The 7,647-nt window shown below is 41.6% G+C and overlaps 1 protein-coding gene across 1 annotated transcript in view; it reads left to right on the top strand.

The window, feature by feature from the left end:
• Positions 1-7,647, top strand: part of SKAP1 (src kinase associated phosphoprotein 1) — a 266,750-nt gene that overhangs the window by 209,399 nt on the left and 49,704 nt on the right. The window lies entirely within an intron of this gene.

Genomic DNA, 7,647 nt, shown 5'->3' with positions numbered 1-7,647 from the left:
GTGCAATTGCTGGATTGTATGGTAGCTCTATTCTCAACTTTTTGAGGAACCTCCATACTGTTTTCCAGAGTGGCTGCACCAACTTGCATTCCCACCAACAGTGTAGGAGGGTTCCCCTTTCTCCGCATCCCCGCCAACATCTGCCGTTTCCTGATTTGTTAATTTTAGCCATTCTGACTGGTGTGAGGTGGTATCTCATTGAGGTTTCGATTTGGATTTCAGCACAGGGGAAATTCTTGATTGCCACAATTATAATAGTGCATCTGATGTGTTTAGTACCATAGACTGTAGCATAACTAAGATATGCTATAAATTATTTTTCATTGACTTTTTCCCTTAAGAAAGCATATCAGAATGCAGACGAATGGTATTATTAAGAAAAACTTTGACTTCATTCTTATTCTAAAAGTAAATTATTCAAAATCGCTGCCCTTCAGATGAACACCTTTAACTGATCAAAAACACCAATGTGTCATGATGCCATGATTGAGAATCAGTGGATTATTATATTGAGTTAGTCATTCTTTAAAGTGAAATGTTTACACCTAGAAGATGCTGCTGATTATTATTACCATTTACTTAGATGCTAGAAATAGTGTGTTGAAGTTGGAAGGGCTTTTTTCTAATACTTCCACTTCCTTTTTTTTTTTTTTTAAAGATTTTATTTATTTTTATTTGAGAGAGAGAATGAGAGACAGCACGAGAGGGAAGAGAGTCAGAGGGAGAAGCAGACCCCCCACTGAGCAGGGAGCCCAATGCGGGACTCGATCCCGGGATTCCAGGATCATGACCTGAGCCGAAGGCAGTCGGTTAACCAACTGAGCCACCCAGGCGCCCTAATACTTCCACTTCTTACAAGTAAAATTCCACTGAAAGTGAAGATGTGGGAGAGGAGCATCCACTAAGACCACAGGCCTCTTAGACAATTAGTGTGGTGCCTCTTTGTAGGAACAAGGTTCTTTATGCTCCATGAATATTCATGGTTTCTGTATGTTACCTTGTAACTTGGCATTATTGATGGAATGTTTTGTGAAAAGAAACCAATTTTGGATATTTGGCTTAAAAATCTTTCTTTCTTTTATTCTTTTTTGAGAGAGAGAGACAGAGTGTGAGCAAGGGTAGGGAGGGGAGAGGGAGAGAGAGAATCCCAAGCAGACTCCACACTCAGTGTGGAGCCCGACACGGGGCTCGATCTCAGGACCCCAAGATCACCACCTGAGTCAGATGCTTAACCGACTAAGCCACCCAGGGGCCCCCAAAATCTTCTTTCTTTTTAAACCAAGTCCTCTTCCTTAAAGAGTAAACAAATCACGTTCAAGATTCCTGCATGAGCCCTACACTGGAGCAGGGCTTCATTCTTCTAGATACCACTCTTGGTGTCAGAAGACATCTTCCAAACCTTGGTGACCAAGCACCATTTGTGAGAGTTCCAGGTTGCTTCCTCCTGCATTTTCTTTACCTGTGTATCCTTTTCTCACATTCTCATATGTTCTTTTTTTTTTGCAGTGTACTGTATATCTGTTGACTTCTCGGACTTTACACAGACCTGCCCTGGAAAGCAATTCCACAGATTAGTCAGCCAGTACATTAAAAAGTAAATAAGAAATATAATATCTTAAAATAATTTTTTGACCCCAACTACTAGAATAACCACATGCTGTGTCTGTTTCTTTCCCCTTACTTAAATGGGTCTCCTTTTGTGGGAGCGTGAGGTGAGAAGACCGTCTTTCTTTAGCCACTTCTGAGTGTGTCTCCTCAACTCAGGCTCAGGGTGGTGGAAAGTGCATGGGCTGTTCCAGCTGAGCAACCTTCAGTAAGTTCGGCAATCTCACTGAGCCTCAGTGCCCTGGTCGGTAAAGTGGAGCTGATAATAATACATACTTCATAGGGCTGCTGTGAAGCTCAAATAAGATGTAAACATGCTTTATAAAATGCAGATTAAGGGAAGCCTGGGTAGCTCAGTCCGTTAAGCATCCGACTCTTGACTCTTGGTGTCTCTCTCTCTCCCTCTTTCTCTCTCTCTCTCTCTCTATGTACATATATATATATCAAATCAATCAATAAATCTTTTTAAAATGCAGATTAAAAATGTATTAGCCTTTTTTCATTTTTATTAAAATATATTCATGTTATTTTGTTCATCAATTCTCTGCCTTTTTTCTTAGTACTTCTCATTGGCCTAGAATTTCTCATGATTTTTCTTTATCCTCAGTATAACAAGATTTCTTCCACAAATGTTTACACATTTGTATAAATGTCTGGTCTGTTACCCAGATTAAAAGGTTTTTATTTTTTTTTTTTAAAGATTTTATTTATTTATTTGAGAGAGAGAGATAGAGAGAGAGAGCACATGAGAGGGGGGAGGGTCAGAGGGAGAAGCAGACTCCCCGCCAAGCAGGGAGCCCGATGCGGGACTCGATCCCGGGACTCCAGGATCATGACCTGAGCCGAAGGCAGTCGCTTAACCAACTGAGCCACCCAGGCGCCCAAGGTTTTTATTTTTTAAAGACTTTAAAAAGTCGGAGAGCCAAAAAGAGTCCCTCAAGATCTCCTGAACATTGTCTCATGTGCTGGTTTGCCAACTGCAGATGTGTGATTTCTTTCCTTTTCCGACCTCCTCAGTCTAGCTCCAGCTGTCCCTGTTTTGTTTTCTGGCTTCTTCTGTCACAGCTTGTTGAAGAATTTGACCAAGTCCGTGCTGTTCACCCCTTTCTTTCATCTCATATCCGATTTATTCCTCCACGAAATTAACGCTGTCCGATTGGTCTCTATCTCTGAAACTTTCAGATCCTAAGTCTATTACTATTCATGATTTAGAATTTTTCACCTTACATGTGTTATATGTGTTGGTGTAAATTCCTTAATAAATGAAGCAAGAGGACAGAAAAGTGGAGGAACAAGTGTAAACTCAGGTGGGTATCGAGTAGAACCACAGAAGTTAGAGAATTAGATAAGCCTGTCCCCAAGAGACTAACAGAGGAAGAGTCATCGAAACCAACTTCCCTGTTAGTGTCATGCTCAGAAGTTGAACACTGCAGGCTGGACACCTCAAACTGACTGTCACTTACTGACTGGGTCCTGAAAAATGAGAAAAAAAGCAAAAAACGACCCAGAAACACAAGAAGCTAAGGAAAAACTGTAAGGAGCTTATTAAGGAAGGCCACAGGAGCCAAATACAAAGGAGATTTAGGACCAGTGACCACCAGACAGGAGAATACTACCTTCTCCAACCCTCCCTGCAAAACCTTTCCCCTGTGTACGTTTGAGGCATTGTGAAGTGTGTTTGTCACTTTTCTGCAAAGGCACATATGCCAGCAAACTATGAGTGAATTGGAATTGCAGATGGCGCTTCACCATCCCCAGCCTTCAAATACTAAATTTTCTCCAACCTCATCCACCCAAACACCCCGGGGCTCTTGTCACAGGTACTTCAATGGAGGAACCTGGTCAACCTAACCCTGCCTGAAATTCACCGCTGGTAGCTGTCAGTCTCTAGGATGGAGTTTGGTCCCTTTTCCAAACAATTGAAAAGAACTTGAATTGAAAGGAAAAGGGAGGATGGGAAACATCCACAGTTTATGGGACAGGTGGGGGTTGAACAAAGATGTTTTTTTTAAAAAATCACTGATTTTCATTTCAGCTTGGTTTAGCAAGAAACCAAGCCTGCTGCCTATAATGAAAGTTCATGGGCACCTGGTTGGTTCTGCTGGGGCTGCAGCCTTTTTGCAGTGAAATTGTGTGGCCTCTTGTGCTATTCGCCTTCTGCTGTGGTGTTGCCAAGTGATTTCTCCAATTCTCTTTTCTCAGTGGGCTAGAACGCAGCTGATTAAATAGGCCATGACTCACATAAGCTCCCGTGTCTTTTTTATTGACTCCTTTATGGAAATGTATCACACTCTAAAGGGTCCGCATTGTTGTTGCTGTGCATAGCTGACTGAGGAGTCATGTTTAGCGCTGAGAGATGGAATCCTACTCTGTCATTTTTTACTGCAGAGTTGGGTATGGGTGGGATACAAGGGTTTAAAGGCATCTGGATGAGGAGAGAAGGATGTCTGAGAATTTCTTTTATCTTCATCTGCCATGAAAGTTGGGTGGCCATCACTTCTAGGTAGCACTTCTCTACTGATCTTATCTTTATGGCCCCACATCCTTCAGCTAAGTGAATCTTTTCTTTATATGGGCTATTCTGGGAGATTTAGTTAAGTGCCATGGTAGAGAGAGATTATGACATGAATGTAATTCTGTTTTGTGCTGATACAATGTGATACATCCTTAGATTTATCCAAGAAGGCCATTTATTCCCAATAAATCTAAATCATTTCTATTTTTTCATTAAGATGGTGATATCTTTTTTTCAGGTAATGGACAAAAAGCTTCAATTTTTTTAAAAAATTGTATCTTTAAATATAAATGTTTTTGACTTAAAATAGCAACTCATGCAATTCTTTGTGGCTTCTTCCTATTTTTATTATCATCCTGCAAAGCATTTGCATACTTTCTATTAGGCATGAAGTAGCTCTGCAGATCTGTTCACTTGCCAGGAGGTGCGGATTCAGGCATACAAGACTCCTCCTGCCTCATCACCCCAGGACCATGACTAACGTTGTGCATCCTCAAGATCACTGGTTCTTGATCAGTAGGACACTGAGCTGACACTGAAAGAAGAGACAGCTTGATTGCCACAATGGCTTCCCATCTTGGTTGTCTGGATTTTTTTGATAGATCATGGAGTTAATGAAATTGAGCTCGGCGTCAACATACATTGAGAACAATTCTGTTGTTATACTCACCACACAGTGCCTTGTACACAGGAGACAATCACTAGAAATCAAGATTGATTTGATTTGATTTCCTAATTTTTTTCCATAGCCATTTCAAACTTCGCCTATCATCCCATTTTGTCCACTGCCCTTAAGGGAAACCAGGCAAGAGAGTTCATCAGTACCAATTCCTTCTAATAAGAAAGCAACATAACACATCTTGCTAAAAACGCAGCACATTAAAATACCGCATTTCTAGCTCTGGTACTCTTCAGAATCTGTTGGTGAATGACCAAGAGAGAAAATTCAGCAACTCATTCCCTGCCCAATTTTCGCAAACTAAGTGTGACTCTTCGGGAGAGAAGGTGGTGACGGGACTGACCCTAGTTTCCTAGAATTCATGACTTAGAGTTCAAACATCTCTGCAGCATTGTGTCTTTGTTTTCTTGGTGGTGGCATTCTTGGGTTTCGGTTGGTGGGGAGAGAAAAGCCTCATGCTGATAATGTACTGAAAGTAAATGAAATTAAATAAGCGAAGCAGTGCTCATCACTACTTCCTTCCCCCCTGGGTAATTCAATTCAAGCTCTCTCTCTGATGGCAACTCGCAGGGACTGTCTCTGTCACCCCGCTGGGGCCTGGAGTCTTAACATCTAAATAAAAGTTTCGCTCAAGCATTTTTTATGCTCCTGCCAGCAGGATCAGTGAGCTGGTGTGGGCACATTAATGTAATATTCATACTCACAGACTCTCCCTGCACACGAGGCAATGTCTTCCCATTTTCATAATTATAGATGTTCCATAAAATGGCATTTAGATTTGCATTAAAAAAGGAGGTTTGAATTCTAATAGAACGTTTAACATGTCTTTTATGATTCAGACTCTCGGCATCTTTAACAAGAAGCTGTGTCTCTAAGTTTAACAAGACCTTAAAAAAGGAAAAAGAAAAGAAAAAAACTGGAAGAAAGGATGGGTCCTCCAAGCTTAGGAGATCCTGTTTTTCTCATCCCCTCTGTCTTTCCTTTAATTTTTAGGCCTCTAGGAGCAATTTTTGACAGTGCTGCAGAGAGGATGGGGTCTCCTGCAAAGGGTCTTCCTTCTGAGCCATGCCGGGTCCTCGACCCAGCCACTCCACCCTCAGTGGCTCAGTTTCTGTTTTCTTGGAGAGCATTTTCAGAGAGGTATTAGAATTTTCAGAGGGGTGGGAGAAATGAAAGGATCCTAGACAAATGAACTTCCCTTTGCTGCTGTTCATCTCATGTGTGCACCCTGAGACCCATCTGGGAGGATTTATAGCAGCCACAGAGTTTGCTAACTGTAGAGCACACAAATGAAAATAGTCCATGAACAAGGAAGCTGGCAATAAGGACAAATAGAAAGAATCAGGCACTTTGACACACGAAAAAAGAAAAACTCTTTGGATCTCTATGTTTAAAACTAAGTTTGAAACTGCTTAGAAGCAAAAGGTAAAATCTTAGTTGCATTTTAAATTGTCTGAAAATGTTATTTTTAAACAAGAAATATTTTAAACAAGAAGTAAGTGCCAGCTCGTAGCCCTCCTGAGTGTTGTAGATTTAAAAAAAAAAAAAATTGTGCAATTGAAAAAACAATTATTTCACCCAAAAGTCTCAAGATATTGTATAGGTGACCCAGTTGATTCATATGGGGTTGTGCCTTAATTTGGTTTGTATTTTGTTTTGATTTCTAAATCTATTAAGGGAAACCTAAAGAGCTTTGGTTTTGGAGACTAAAAAGAACAAACAGTAGGATTCTGCCAGGCCACTCCCTTTATTTCTCCTAATTAAGAAATATGGGGGTGCCTGGGTGGCTCAGTCGTTAAGCGTCTGCCTTCAGCTCAGGTCATGATCCCAGGGTCCTGGGATTGAGCTCCGCATCGGGCTCCCTGCTTGGCAGGAAGCCTGCTTCTCCCTCTCCCACTCCCCCTGCTTGTGTTCCCTCTCTCGCTATCTCTCTCTGTCAAATAAATAAATAAAATCTTTAAAAAAAAAAAAGAAAGAAAGAAAGAAATATGGACTTGGGGGCACCTGACTGGCTCTGTCGGAAGAGCACGCAACTCTTGATCTGGGGGTCATGAGTTCGAGCCCCATGTTGGGTATAGAGATTACTAAAAAAAATAAACTTTAAAAAAAGAAATACGGACTTGTATTTTTTAAAGAGTTTTTTATTGTTGCTGTTCTTGTTTCATTTTATTTTTTGAGGAGTCAATTCCTTCTCTTTTGTCCTTTTCCCCTCACTTCTGTGAAATAAGTGTAAACCCCAGTAGTGAAAGATGGATCAGGATCTTGACTTCTCAATAAATTTGTACCTAACGAGGCTAGTTGAAACTCAAGGATGTGAGCAGCATACGTTTATTTTTTTAAGATTTTATTTATTTGTTTGAGAGACAGAATGAGAGAGAGAGAGTATAGGAGCAGGGGCAGAGGGAGAGGGAGAAGCAGACTCCCCTGCTGAGCAGGGAGCCCGACATGGGGCTCCATCCCAGGACCCTGAGGTCACGACCTGAGCCGAAGGCAGACGCTTAACCGACTGAGCCACCCAGGTGCCCCAGCAGCATACATTTAAAGGCCGATGTCAGTTCCAGAGTCTTCTCTTGGTAAAGGCTTCAACCCTTCTTAGACTCTTTTCCATACTTGGATAAAACCAGGATATGGCACTTACTGCCAGTTCAGCCTGCATAGCCCTTCTTTGTGCAAACTTAATAAAATTTATGTTCACGAGGTGGCTTTCTGTTTTGTTGTTGTTGTTGTTGTTGTTTTAAGAGTGAGTGTGTGTTGGGCGCCTGGGTGGCTCAGTCGTTAAGCGTCTGCCTTCGGCTCAGGTGATGATCCCAGGGCCCTGGGATCGAGTCCCACATCGGGTTCCCTGCTC

This window comes from Leptonychotes weddellii, chromosome 15, assembly GCF_054177405.1.
Source record: "Leptonychotes weddellii isolate Sample4059 chromosome 15, ASM5417740v2, whole genome shotgun sequence".
NCBI classification, from domain to species: domain Eukaryota; kingdom Metazoa; phylum Chordata; class Mammalia; order Carnivora; family Phocidae; genus Leptonychotes; species Leptonychotes weddellii.
The sequence above is the reverse complement of the archived record's forward strand: the minus strand, read 5'-3'. Positions and strand labels throughout refer to the sequence as shown.